This window comes from Lithobates pipiens, unplaced genomic scaffold, assembly GCF_037356315.1.
Source record: "Lithobates pipiens isolate NorthernLeopardFrog02 unplaced genomic scaffold, aLitPip1_a1.2 Scaffold_18, whole genome shotgun sequence".
Lineage (NCBI taxonomy): Eukaryota > Metazoa > Chordata > Amphibia > Anura > Ranidae > Lithobates > Lithobates pipiens.
The window spans coordinates 450,029,584-450,044,950 of NW_027507758.1; the positions used below are offsets into that span (position 1 = coordinate 450,029,584).

Below are 15,367 nucleotides of genomic sequence, written 5' to 3' on the forward strand. Positions count from 1 at the left end.
AATGGCCTGGTTAAAGCCCAGACCCCAATCCAATAGAAAATCTGTGGTCAGACTTAAAGATTGCTGTTCACAAGCGCAAAACCATCCAACTTGAAGGGGCTGGAGCAGTTTTGCAAGGAGGAATGGACAAAAATCCCAGTGGTAAAATGTGGCAAGCTCTTAGAGACTTATCCAAAGCGACATGGAGCTGTTATAGCCGCAAAAGGTGGCTCTACAAAGTATTGACTTTAGGGGGGTGAATAGTTATGCACATTGACTTTTTCTGTTATTTTGTCATATTTGTTGTTTTCTTCACAATAAAAAAAAAAAATTGTGGGCATGTTCTGTAAATTAAATGATGTAAATCCTCAAATAATCCACGTTAATTCCAGGTTGTGAGGCAACAAAACACAAAAAATGCCAAGGAGGATGAATACTTTTGCAAGGCACTGTACACATATCAGGAATATGAAATGTTGGGGTAACATAAATTTTAAGTAATTACAAAGTTGTTACCTAATACACAGATCCATAGTGGAAATGTAAAAATTGCTCTGGTCCATATGGGTATACAGGTATGATAACTGAAGTGTTGTCTGAGGAAAGACAATAAACAAAAAGGATAAAGTAAATACAGAAGTATCAGAGAATAACTGAAGCTCTTGCCAGCTGAGCTATGCTAGGTAAGAGTGAACAATGTTGTCTATGCATGCTTCAATGTTGTACAGGATTTAAGACGCAGCAGGTGGTGCAGGGCGCAAGGAGCTCAGGGGCCATTTCTTCCACCACTTAAAGGGGTTGTAAAGGTTCGTGTTTTTTCACCTTGATGCATCCTATGCATCAAGGTGAAAAAACACCTGTCAGTGATCGCCCCCCCAGCCCCCCCGTTTTACTTACCTGAACCCTCGAACTTGTCCCATGGGGATGTGCTCTCTGTCTGGAGTTCTCCACTCTTGATTGGATAGATTGATAGCAGTGCAGCCATTGGCTCCCGCTGCTGTCAATCAGATTCAATGACGCAGCTGCCAGGGGGGCGGGACTGAGTCCTGCATTTGGCGTCTATGGACACTGAATGCTGGACTCGGGAGCATGCCCACAAGGTAACTCCCCCGGGAGGAGCCAAGAGAGAGCCGCCGAGGAACCCCAGAAGAGCAGGCTCAGGGCCACCCTGTGCAAAACGTGCTTCACAGTGGAGGAAGTATGATACGTTTGTTATTTTTATTTTTTTAAACCCCAACCTTTAGTGTCTCTTTAACACATCCTGTTAATGTCTAAGAAAATAATGCTAGCTGTGATGGTAACGTTAGAAAAGATAGAGCTGGAGTAAATAAGGGCAAAAGGGGCCAGAGGATAAACATTCTGTGGAATTCAATAAAGCATTAATGACCCTTTTCTGACTGTAGTTCCACATAGAAATAGGGGTGTACATATGCTGCAGACTCAATATTTTGCATTGGTGTGCGGCAAAAATTATCCCTGCTGTTGCATTGGGCAGATGGTACACCCATTCATACTTATGTGGGGATTAAGGGGTTAAAACAGGTGGTAAGGAGGTAATATTTCTTCAGAGAGATACCACATGTGTAAATGAGGCATAAGAACATGTGATATGGCACTAACAGAATTACCGACAGTTTGCAGATTAGGAAACTGGTGGTATTTAGGTCCAGCTCTGAGTTGGTATACAGAATGATGCACGTGTGTGCTGGGAAGCTGCCATAAATATGAAAGCATCCCACACAGGGTTCTATCCCCGATCCCATTCAGATGTCAGGTGGGATATTCCCCACCCAAAGCTGAATGTAAACAAATGGATCAGGGATACTGGTGATGTCCAGATATGGCAATGCCCAAATTTACAAAGTTATGGGCTCACAGGAGAGACAGACCTGATGGGAAACTACTCCTTTTGCAACAGTACCTGTTTAGGAGGGCAAAGCCTGATGGGGAACTGAGAGACCAGTTTACTTTCAAGTACATTTTGCTTTTGATTGACAGCAAGTGGCAGTGGGTGGATATGAAAACCGATATTGAACTGAATAGTGGCTAAGGATCCATCCACTTATGTGTGCTGCTAATCAGCAGCATGGTGGACCCGATGGGGAACTAGTCTCTCAGTTCTGATTTAGGCTGCACCTACTCAGCTACAAAATTAGTCAGCCATGCCCCTGTCTGAGTCATGGGAACAGTGGCAAATGAAGGAGCACACTGAGAAAGGGATGTGCATTATGGCCTCTCTGGTGTGGAAGGCAGATGGAATTCTGTAGGGGGTCTACAACACTCTTTTTGAATTCCCTCCATTGTATCTTTCTTTGCAGAAAATGACTATATCTGGACTACTGGCCCCAAGGTCATCCCTATAAATGGCTGCATTGCATTAGGATTCATTCACATCTAACGTTTGCCAGACGTAGATTTTCTTCTGTGTTTTTTGTGTGACACACATAGGGGAGCCCATTTAAATCAATGGCCTACACACGACAAATGTGCCAAAAGAAGCTCTTGTGCCTTTTTCAGTCGCAGAGCTTGGCACATTTTTACCATGCACGTTAAGGCATTTGTTGCGCGCTTTTTGTATGCACAAAAACACATGCTTGATGACCACATTTGGGGTTCCATTAACAATTAATGGCACTGCAAGTAAGATGTGCATTTTTTTGAGGGTTGATGAATTGCGCAGATGTGAATGGAGCATTATTGTTCCGAGTGCTGCTCTCTACTGTATTTGCAAGACATGAAAAACAACAGCTGTTGCAACAAAATGCAAATATTCAACACTTTCATAGCACAAAGGCTGTCTCTTGTGTGTGTGATGCATTATTAAAAAAATATAAGATCTTCAGTATGGGAAATCAATCAAAAGAATTAATTTTTATTTCATCCTAGGGTTTTATAATTTATTGTGCTATACTGCATCTCAGTCAGCTTATGTATTGATTTGATTAGCTCATGCTCTGTACCTGCAGCATATAAGCCGGTGCCATTATAAATGCTTGTTACAGCCAAATAAAGCCTGTCAAACAGCCGCTGTGTGATAATAACTAAAGCTGAAACTGACACAATATGAATTACTGCTTTAAAGGTGACTTTAGTATTTTAAAAAATGTTGTAGACCTGTAAAAAAGGGACTTTTTTAATCAAACACAATTTATATTATTGATGTTGTTTTTCATATAGCCTGTTATCAAGAGTCTAAATGATAAAGCATGAGAAATCAGCCTTAAAGTGTTGTAAGCTTAAAGTAACACTATGGCAAAAATAAAAAATGGCATAAAATTATAGAGTTTGCCAGCAGTGGCGGCCCGCCCATAGGGGGCGCCCGGGCGCCGCCCCCCCTCTCCCTAGGTGTAAAAAAAAAAAAAAGTAAAAAAATAAAAAAAAAATAAAAAAAGTAAAAAAAAAAGTAAAAAAAAAAAACGGGCCCTTTAAGACATTAAAAAAAAAAAAAAAAAAATGTCATTTAACAATTTAACATAGTGTACTGTGGCGCCGGTCACAGTGCACTATGAGAAGCGCCACGTCCATGCAATCACAAGATTGCATTCATGGCGCTTCATTTGCGGGTTAAAAACCCGCCTTGCGGCGCACAGCAGAACGCCGACTAGCTTCCGCCCGTAAAATCACTGTGATTCTACGGGCGGGAGCATTGTCACTCTTAGACAGGCAGTCACTTCCGGCTTTCGGCTGCTTCACGAAACCCGGAAGTGACGTAGGCAGCTCCGTTCCTTAGCCCGAGCGGAGCTGCCAGACAGTGAGAGGTGAGTCACCGCATAAAGGCTTTCTAGCCTCTACTTTGTGGAGAATGTTCGTGCATTTAGCTGAATGAATGCAAAAAGCTTTCACAGCCAGAAAGGTTTCCCCAGGCCAGGCGACTTTTGCCGTGGCCAATCAGAGAATGAGCTCTGAAGGGGGAACTCCACGCCAAATTTCTGAAAAAAAATTTGACGTGGGTTCCCCCTCCGAGAGCATACCAGGCCCTTAGGTCTGGTATGGATTCCAAGGGGAATCCCCTACGCCGAAAAAACGGCGTGGGGTTCCCCCCCAGATCCACACCAGACCCTTATCCGAGCACGCTACCTGGCCGGCCAGGAAAGGGGGTGGGGACGAGCGGGCGGCCCCCCCCTCCTGAGCCGTACCAGGCCATGTGCCCTCAACATGGGGGGGTGCCTTGGGGGAGGGGGGGCGTGCGGCCCCCCCACCCCAAAGCACCTTGTCCCCATGTTGATGAGGACAAGGGCCTCTTCCCGACAACCCTGGCCGTTGGTTGTCGGGGTCTGCGGGCGGGGGGCTTATCGGAATCCGGGAGCCCCCTTTAATAAGGGGGCCCCCGGATACCGGCCCCCCACCCTATGTGAATGAGTATGGGGTACAATGTACCCCTACCCATTCACCTGTGAAAAAAAGTACAAAAAAAAAACACAACACAGGGTTAAAATATTTTATTGCACAGCTCCGGGGGTCTTCCGTCTTCGGGGGTCTTCTCGCCGGACTCCTCCGCTATCTTCTTGTAGCTCTTTTACTAGCGGAGGAGTCCGGCTTTCTTCCTCGCCGCCGGCCTCTTCTCCCGACTTCGGGGGTCTTGTCCCCCTCTTCAGTTCTTCTGCCGGGCCACCGCGCCTTCTTATAGCTCTTTTACAGGCGGTGGCCCGGTCTTCTGCTGCCGCCGCCCGTTCTTCTTCTTCTTCTTCTTCTTCTTCTCCTTCTTCTCCAGGAGATGTTGCCTCGACGATCTCCCTGGCCGGAATGCCAGGGACGCGCTGTGCTGCCACTTATATAGGGACAATGGGGCGGTGTCACATGGGTTGATGTCACATGGGTTGGTCACATGGGGTGCTGCCACTTATATAGGGACAATGGGGCGGTGTCACATGGGTTGATGTCACATGGGTTGGTCACATGGGTTGATGACATCAACCCATGTGACCAACCCATGTGACATCAACCCATGTGACACCGCCCCATTGTCCCTATATAAGTGGCAGCACAGCGCGTCCCTGGCATTCCGGCCAGGGAGATCGTCGAGGCAACATCTCCTGGAGAAGAAGGAGAAGAAGAAGAAGAAGAAGAAGAACGGGCGGCGGCGGCGGCGGCGGCGGCGGCAGCAGAAGACCGGGCCACCGCCTGTAAAAGAGCTATAAGAAGGCGCGGTGGCCCGGCAGAAGAACCGAAGAGGGGGACAAGACCCCCGAAGTCGGGAGAAGAGGCCGGCGGCGGGGAGGAAGAAAGCCGGGCTCCTCCGCTAGTAAAAGAGCTACAAGAAGATAGCGGAGGAGTCCGGCGAGAAGACCCCCGAAGACGGAAGACCCCCGGAGCTGTGCAATAAAATATTTTAACCCTGTGTTGTGTTTTTTTTTGTACTTTTTTTCACAGGTGAATGGGTAGGGGTACATTGTACCCCATACTCATTCACATAGGGTGGGGGGCCGGTATCCGGGGGCCCCCTTATTAAAGGGGGCTCCCGGATTCCGATAAGCCCCCCGCCCGCAGACCCCGACAACCAACGGCCAGGGTTGTCGTGAAGAGGCCCTTGTCCTCATCAACATGGGGACAAGGTGCTTTGGGGTGGGGGGGCCGCACGCCCCCTCCCCCAAGGCACCCCCCCCCATGTTGAGGGCACGCGGCCTGGTACGGCTCAGGAGGGGGGGGGCCGCCTGCTCGTCCCCACCCCCTTTCCTGGCCGGCCGGGTAGCGTGCTCGGATAAGGGTCTGGTGTGGATCTGTGGGGGAACCCCACGCCGTTTTTCGGCGTAGGGGGTTCCCCTTGGAATCCATACCAGACCTAAGGGCCTGGTATGCTCTCGGAGGGGGAACCCACGTCAATTTTTTTTTCCGATTACATAAGGGGCGTGTTTTATGAGAAGTGGGAGGGGCCAAAATGGTGGGCGGGGTCATTATGGGCGGGGTCTGGCGTCCCCCCATCCAAAAACTTCACCAGCCGCCACTGTTTGCCAGTAGCATTAAAGTAGTTGTAAATCCTCACATATATCCAGTAAACAGACTAGCCTTAGGTAATACACAGAGATGAAACAAATCATCCTACATAAGTTGTACCTGCCTATCTGCAGTCTTCTCTTCTCTACCATACCATCATTCAAAAGGAGGCGGAGAGCTGTAGTTACACTCTGCAGAGCTCAATGAGGATAGCTCTGAGAGCTGATTGGAGGGAAGAGACACTTCCTCCTTCACACAGCCCACAGAAATGGAGCTGAGGCTGTCAATCTGCCGGAGCTCCCTCCCCTGTCACCATTTTTCTCTTGGCGTCAGGGAAACTTGTCAGAAGTGATTCATGCTGATAGCAGAGGAATAAAGCAGCAGACACCTAGTGCTCTTCATTGAGACAAGTACACACTATAGTGGGATATGCTTTGTTCATACTTCATGTCTGAGGCCTACAACCACTTTAACACCTAAATCTTTGTTTTTCTGAATATAATATATATATATATATATATATATATATATATATATATATATACACATATAATATATAATTTTTCTGTTGATCCCAGCCAGTAAATCACTTGTTTTTCAGCCTCCTTTAACAAGCCGAGCTGTCCAGTGACAGAGGGTTGAGGCAAATCATTTATCGCTGACAGAGGTGCTTACATTTGTCAGCATTTATTAATCTATGTGAAGTCCTTATCCCAAAAGTAAACAAAACTACTGCTGTAACTGCTAAGTAAATGTTAGCTGCAGTTTGGCTTTAACTTGTTAGTATAAAGTCTAAATCTACTAATCCATCAATACACCGACAGCAACAGAATATCTACTAGTCCATCCAACACTACCCTCTCCACTGATTGACAATGCTGCTGTCCAAAGGTTACTATATGGTCCCTCCATAGATATAGTGAATGTAGCCACCCTAAGCCCACGTACACACGGTCGGAGATTTTGCCAACCAAATCCGTCGGATTTTGTCCGTCGGATTTAGTCCGACGGATTGTGTCCGAAACTGTTGCATACACACGGTCGGGCCAAGTTGTCTGATTTAGCGGTTGCCAAGAACGCGGTGACGTAATTTTGTTACGATGGGACTACATTCAGGCTAGTAGCCAATAGCTTTGATGTAGGAATTTGATCTGAGCATGCGTGGCACTTGGTCCGATCAAAATTCGCTACACATGATCGGAGTATGTCCGACCAGCCCAGTTGGTCGGGAAATATTTCCAACATGTTGTAAAATTGGGTCCGACGGAGATTCGGACGGAATCAGTCCGAAGCATACCACATATAGTCGGATTATCTGATGACACGGTCCGATAAGACGCATTCCGACGGATTCTCCAACCGTGTGTACGCGGCATAAGACAGGATGAGTGTTACTGGACAACCACCACATTAAAAAAAGGAATAACTTGAATAGCTTGAAGAAAAAAGAAAATGAATGCAGCCACTACATACATTGATTGATATGCTGCAATGTATTACATTTTTGTTTTTGGGTTTTGTTTTTGGTTTATACACTCTGTAAAAATATAGCAGTATTCTGTATATCTGACAGCAAATATGTAATTTCCTTAATCAGTCAAATAGGGGGGAACTTAAAACCCACCCGAGGCAAGCATTGTAAAGAATGACTTTGTTACCTTTTTCATAGCCACGGATGCCAAAAATGGCTACAGCTGGGCCTGATAGATAACTGAGGAATTGGGCACCTTACTGTGTGTAGGGGCTAGATCCATTCTCCTCCAAAAAGTATACCCATAGTTATAAGTGGAATTAATGAGATGGGGGACTTTATGTTTTCCACAGGTTTAGCAGTTTGCCAGGAAGTACAACATGTTTTCTATGTGGAATTAAGGATTAATTAAACAAGAACAAGTTGCTTATTATTATAAGTGCTGATAATTAATTTCCTTCAAATCTCTCATGATGAAAAAATATCATGTTCTGAGCAACGGGATGCATTAAAAATGTCACCAATAAATAATAACACAAAATGGTTTAAATGAGATCCCTAAACAAATGTACCAAGCTCATTCTAAGGTGTACATTTTTGTATTTCCCAGTAGAAAATATACAGATAGCATTTTATTAAGAAGACGTATGTGGTAGGGCAGCCTAGTAGTTGCAGTTCTGGAATTGTATTATTGTATTTATACATGGAGTTTGTACAGTATGTTCACCCTATGTTTGCCTAGGCTTACATGGGATTATGATGGCTTCATAGTTTCAGAAAAAAAAATATAAGCAAACACCAGTGGCATCTACATAAAGCAGTCTTAAGCCAAATACACACACAGGCTGAATGTTGGGCCGAATGTTGGGCGGCATTGGTTGGTTCAATAGAAACTGACTAACATTCGGCCCATATGTATTGCAGTTTGAGCCGACTTCTGTCGATAGGGCATAACCAAGAAAGGTTTGCCAATGGCTCCTGATCAGCACTATTACCGTGTACTAGGCTTTAGGGCTTTGTTTACTGTTGTTCTTTTCAAACACTGCATTTGCTATTCAAATGCGAATAAATGTGTTTAAGTGGCAAACAGTGTTTGCCAAGAAAAGGCTGCATTTGATTTATTTTTTAAATGCACCTTTAGGACATGCTGCATCCAAAGAAATGCAGCACAACACAAAGTGGGTTAAAATGTACCCTCTGAACTGCCATGTGTACTAGTCAATCAAAGTCAATATGACGTGTATACCAAACACATGTAAAAAATAGGAGCACATCACTCATTGACATGAGCCCTTAGTGAGTCTATTTTACTGTGGTATTACATCAGATTTTAAGTTCCTCCACAGCAGGGACTCAAATTTACAGCTCTATGATATCTGTAAACACCTGAACTCCAGCATGTATACTTAAAGGGCTCCTGACCAGATCTAGAACATTTCAGGTCACAGTGTAGGTAACTGCTGGTGTCTGTAAGTACCTGTACCCCTTACATATTAGGTACAGGCTTTTCACAGAGCCTTGAATTCTTCCCAAGCCAAAATGAAGCCCTGTTTTTTTACAATGCTAAGCCTCATCCTTTGTTTTCACTTTGTCAAATGCCAGAACATCAGTGGACAGCAGAGGCTTCAGCACTGTGCTGTTGAATAAGGTGCAAAAGTTCAGGGAGGACAAGGGCTTGTGTATAGCCCGGTTCTAAGATCAAAGCTATCTAGGGATCAATATGAAGGTGAACACTTCAAGGGGTATTAAACCCCAAAACAAAAAATGTAATCTATTGTAGTTTACCATTCCTTAAATGTGCTGGCTCAGGGCTGCTGTTAGATATCACGGGGCCCCATACAGCCCACCTAACAGGACCTTCCACCCCCTGCACCCAGCAGAAAGTGACTGGGAATAGTCAAATGTATCAGTCTATGCTTCAGTGATGAATGGACACAGGAACGATTGGTACCAAATGCTCTACTGTGTTTATTCAGGTAAGGAAAGCGCCAGTAAATTAAAGCTGGCAGAGCTGCGGGGGAAAGGGGCACACAGGGGGGCCCAAACAGCACATAGAAGGGGCACATGTATTAGAACCAATTCTCCTGCAGTGCAGCCAGAGGGAGAAAGAAGAGGAGAGGTTGGCAGTACTGCAGGAGGAGGCAGGTGATGATTGGTGTCTGCAATAAGAAAGTACAGCCAGTCATCTTGCTCAGCAGATGCCAGGGCCCACATTTTGAACTGATGGGGCCCAGGTAAAGTATAGGAGGGCTGGCTGTACTGCCTTATCAGTGGCCCTGTACTGGCTGTGTTAGCTTTATTTTTTGTTTAAGCTTTTTTTCCTTTATTTTCCCCGGTGGTTTGGCCAGTAACACAATTCCTATTTTAGGGTATCTCCACTCCACTGAACACCATTGAACAGCAGCATTGTAAGTCTGAGAAGGGGGAAGTGTTAGATGCACTAACAAATTTAGATGGACTTGTGTAACAAACCCAAACTCAAGCTAACACTCTTTAAGCAGTTATATCAATACAGTTTTGTTTAAAAAAAAAAAGAGACTTTTTAGGCACTATCTCCACAAAACAAAGTTAACACCAAGTCTACCAAAATAAATATTAACATAAAAACATATTGCTGATGCACTTTCACATTTGATCACCAGGTCATTATACATTCTCTATGTTCCCACATCAGTGTTAGTACCAAATTGTAATACAACTGTTGTCCTTATGAGAAAAGCCCAATGAGTTTCAGAAATTCTTCACCAGGGGCTGGGGTCAAGATCTGTAGATAATTGGGGAGCCCATTACTTAGCCAAAGTTATAAAAGCAATCCTAGTCAAAGAACCTAGGAGTTTCCTAGGTGGTCTCTAGAGGAACACTGCAAGGACCTGAGAAGAGCCAGACAGTATGCTACACTTGTTTGATGCACTTTTATATACAAAAAGATCTGGTGATCACATGGGAAAGTATATTAGCCATATGTTCTTATTTGAATGCTTTTTTTAACCTTGGGTGTAATAATAAACACATTTTTTTAACTTTATTTTGTTTTCTAGAGGTGGTGCCTAAAAAGTCCCATATTTTTAAAAAAAAAAATTGTATTAAACTCACTTGATAAAATTACTTGTGGGATGTTGGCACCAGTGTAAATATACTCATCACTTCTCACATGAACAAGACTTTTTAAGCAGTTACTGCAGCACTTTTTTTTTCATTTCTGCATAAAGGTTATACATAAATGAATAGCTTCGGCTTCAACACACATTAACGGCTAGTTTACACTTGTTTCAAAACAAGGCTTTGGACAGGCTTTGTTAAAGCTCTCTGAGCTGTCACAAAATAAAATGGTTAGCTTACAGTCCTGTTTACACCTGCTTTTGCTTTGGCTTCAGAAATGATAGCCAATGTAGCTTTAGTGGTGCTTCAAAGCATCTTCAAAGCCTTCATAGAAAGTCTATGGCAAAGCTTGCTTGAAGCCCTACTGATGCCCCACCGAAGCCTCATCAAAGCCCCACAAAGCTTCACCGAAGCCCCATCCAGCTCCACTGAAGCCCCATTGAAGCCCTACCAAGGCATCATCGAAGCCCCAAGCAAAAGCAGATGTAAACAGTACTGTAAGCTAACCATTTTAGTTAGTGACAGGGGCTTTGAATGGCATTCAGAGAGCTTTAACAAAGTGTGTCCAAAGCCATGTTTTGAAGCAAGTGTAAACCCTCTAAATGACACTTTTGCTGGAGAGATTGGTCTGTTAAAGTGGTTGTAAACTCTCCCCCACAACTTTGTCCCATGTGAATCAGCATAAAAAACCCTAATGAACACTGCTTGTAGATATCTCCTTACTTGCTTAGTATTGTTGTAATCCTTTTTGTTCTTTAGAATGACGCCACTGAGCATGCCCAGATCTCCCATGATTTACGGCACACTCTCTATGTGCTTGTCTATCTGTTATTAGGACTTCCTACGGCACACCACTGAAATCCCAGGAGGCTGCATAATCACTCAGAGCTTCCTCCTACACCCCATGTGACATTACATGCTGTTTAAACCTGGTCATTACTGCAGTCTTATCGGCTACTATGAAATAAAAAATGTCAGCTATGAACAGGGAAGCAGGGTTGCCATAGAAATGTTGGATTGAGAAGGAGGCTTGGTTAACAGTACAGGAAGTGCTCAATGTAAGGGTGGAAATACACTCCACTGTGGACTCAATAAGAAAACAATACTTAAGATGGTGCTGCCTAACCCCTGGAAACAAATTTTTTTAAAGTTTCTTTAAACAGTAAGTAATATGCGATTTGGGCTGGATTACAGTGGCTATAGTTTGATAACTACTTATTATAATGGACTAAATGAAAAAAAACATCAGAGTGGAAGAGATTACTTCCTCTTTAATGCAAAACTATAGTATTTTTTTCCAACAGACAAGCTCTTTATTGTAGAAGATGCATGCAATGTCTCTTCTGCAATAAAATACACTTACCTGCCAGTTAACAATCCTCTACAAAATGCTAATGGAGTTGCATATGCAATGTCATTCTACACCAGCCAATCAAGACTAACACCTGGAAGAAGCTGGGAAGAATATACTGATGCTGGAATCAAGGTATATATTGTTGCCTTTAGTTTCTCTTTAAACAAAGTTGAAAAATAACAGACTTACTGTCCAGACCACCAGATGAAAGTTAAGGAAAAAAGTCCAAAAGAGAATAATAATGCAGCCTCCACATTTAAGGATTGTAAACTGCAATTAATTACATTTTTTTTCCGGTTTAATACCGTTTTCAACCTTTTATTACCTAAGAAATGTTTATGATTAGGTTTACTTTAAAATAACAAGTTTGTGTAGTCCTTCTTTGGTAAAGCGATACAAATGCTGACTTTTTTTAAAGCATAAAATAAAATAAATGATACAATACTGAAACATCACAAGCAAAGTGAGGTATTTGTACTAGAGGCACAAGATTTTCCTTTCACATAAACAAGCTCTGTCCAGATTGAGCTAACGTCACTGCTAAGCCCTGTATCCCAGGGGTGAACATTAAGAGGTCTTTGCTTTATGCTGTGGTCTGCAGACTGCTATGTCTCAAAAACTGGCTTGGCACAACTCCTTAGAACCTAATTAGCCATATAAATTTCTTTGCCACTCCCTGTACTGTACCTTGTGTGTTAACATTAGCAGGGTAAAATCAGTAAAGTTCAGTGGATTGCAGATATATATTTTCTATATATATGTCTTTATCTTTTTTTATATATATATACTGTTTATAGAGTATATGAAAAAAGCGTTAATTTAATTATACACATTTTCTTACTTTGTGGCACTGTCTTTGGTTCCCAGCGATTAACTTGTGCCAATGAAAAGTTTATGCATTTAATGGGAGAGAGAGAGAGAGAGAGAGAGAGAAAAAGACAAAGCCAGTTAAAATATATTCTCTCTTTAGGGTTTCCACTTTTTTTCCATAAAATATGAGTGTGTGCCCTATAAACTATGAGCATAGCCTATAAGTTGTGGGTGTTGTTTCATTTTTCCATGAGCATGATTTAACTGCCTGGATTTTAAACAAAACCTATGTTTATATATATATTTAATCAGCTGGAATAGAGTCACGCTCAACTAATAAACATAACATAAATATCTACTGATAAACAGTCCTTCTAACGTGTACAGCATAAAATATCTGATAGTAAACAGTCCTCCTTATTACAGACGAGAAATATAAAGCACGTACAGCATAAAAAATCTGGTGCTAAACAGTCCTCCTTATTGGGTGACGAGCAACGTAAAGAACAGGGTGATAAGTAAGTAAGAGTGTCAAAATCTTGAGCTTTTAGTCCATATGTAGACACTCAGACACAATGTAGTCCCCTTTCATCCCCTGTGCAGTGGACACCATCTTAGACCACCACCGAAAATAAGGAATGCATGTTTTCCACATACACTGGACCTTCAGAAAGGCCAGTAGCGCTTGTGGCTGATTACCCAGCCAGGGCCTTTTCTACACTGATAGAATCCAAAAAGATTCCGAAAAAAGGAAATGGTTTTCGATGGTGGATTCAACACACTAGGAGCAATTTTACCTTTAATTGAAGGGATCCCTCTAAAAACTACTTGAGGTCTCAAAGGTAAAGAGGGTCTAAGAACTTTATCATTGCACAAAATGTGCCAATGCTTCTGAATAAATTTTTTATCCTCCAATATTATGTTGAGTAACTTGTAATAAAAGGTAGAAATTGTTCTTTCTTAGCCTCTACCTCTACTCTAGATATTTGCATGTTGAACAATAAACTCCTACCGGTCTGCTCAATCTGATCAACTATTTCATTAAGGGAATTTACCTCATAACCTTTATCCACAAATCTTTTAGTGAGTACCCCCACCTGTTTCTTGAATTCTTCTATCCTAGTGCAATTCTCAGCCTTGTATATTGTCCCTTTCAGAACTGCTTTTAGCCAAGTTTTGTGATGGCAGCTGTCTGAGGCCCCTTTCACACGGGATGGATCAGTAATGATCCCCCCCGTGATGATCCGCTTGCTCAGCGGGGATCCCATTGTTGTCCCCGCTGAGCCAGCGGATAACAGGGCGGTCCCTGCACACTGTGCAGGGACCGCCCTGTCAGCTCTCCGCTCTCCTCTATGGGGGATCGGATGAGCACGGACCGTCTGTCCGTGTTCATTCGATCCGCTCTGCAGACGGATAGAAAAATAGGATTTTCCTCCGTCTGCAGAATCAGACAATTGCGGAGGCGGACGATATCGGGTGTCTGCGGATGTTCATCCGCAGACACCCGCTATCCCATAGGAATGCACGTATGTCCATATTTCATCCGCAAACGGATGGATGAAATACGGACATAATGTCCGCATGTGTGAAAGGGGCCTGAAGGAATGTAACTATTCCTATCGGTGGTTTTAAAAAAAGTTGAAGTAATTAGCCCAACCCGATTCCATTTTTATCCTTAAGTCCAAGAAGTGCACCTCCTCTCTACTTACTTCTAAGTTCAGTGTCACTTGTGGATGAGTTGGACGCCCTGAGTAAAGATACTCCATGATTTAGACTTCAATCAGCCCAGGACCTGTAGGCAGAGACAACTACTGGGCATCTACAGTATCAGCTTTTTAGACCTGTGATCAAATTGCACACTCCCAGAATCAACTTCTGAGATGCTACATGACCAAAAACATACTTGAGGTGATTGTGACCATATTAGTGCAGTTGCAGCAAGAACAATGGAACACTGTTTGTGATACTTTTTTTCACCATATAAATGTTTTGCTATTTAAAGGGAACATCAAAACTACTCAGGAAAGGAAAACTTTTGAATTAAGAATGATAATTCTATTTGACACAAAAATTTACTAAATGTGGTCATCAGTTTTTTAAACTATTATGCAACAGTTTTATGATCATCCTAACCTTTATGACTGTTACCCCCTCCCAGTCTATAGCCCTCTTCCTGCCTTATCTCACTAACCACCCAAATTTAAATACTATTGCTGTGTATGTTTGTTTGTTCCTTGTTTATTTCCTCAGAGATTGTCAAATTTTGATATGTCTATGGGCATGCTGGTTGTACTGAAGTCACCCCAATGGATGCTTGTTACTCTGCGTTAATAGGTCTGCTTGTAATAATAAGAAATTCCCAGCTGGTAAGATGGTATTAGAGGAAAGTGGTTGTTTAGGGTCGTTGAACATTCGAGACAAGGTGTCTGGTTAGGTGTTTTTGGACTCGTGCCTGTTTGTGATGTGGAACACAAATCTACAAAAGAAAAGTGCCCATCTGGCTTAATGTGGTCTTGGTCGATTGGCAGCCTTTACTCCAAGTTTTAATGATTGGTACAGATCAAGATAGGATGCTCTGCTCTTTCCAGGAGATACCTCCATTCCTTCAAAGCGGACTTGAATGCTAATAATTCACGGTCACCTACATCATAGTTTTTTCAGTGGAAGACAACTCATATAAGATAAATGTTATAGAGTCTTGAATCCCTGGCGCTTTGATTGAA

At 43.0% G+C, this 15,367-nt stretch overlaps 1 protein-coding gene across 1 annotated transcript in view; it reads right to left on the minus strand.

The window, feature by feature from the left end:
* SLC9A9 (solute carrier family 9 member A9) overlaps positions 1 to 15,367 on the minus strand; it is a 1,026,444-nt gene that overhangs the window by 108,985 nt on the left and 902,092 nt on the right. The gene's annotated exons all lie outside the window — the stretch shown is intronic.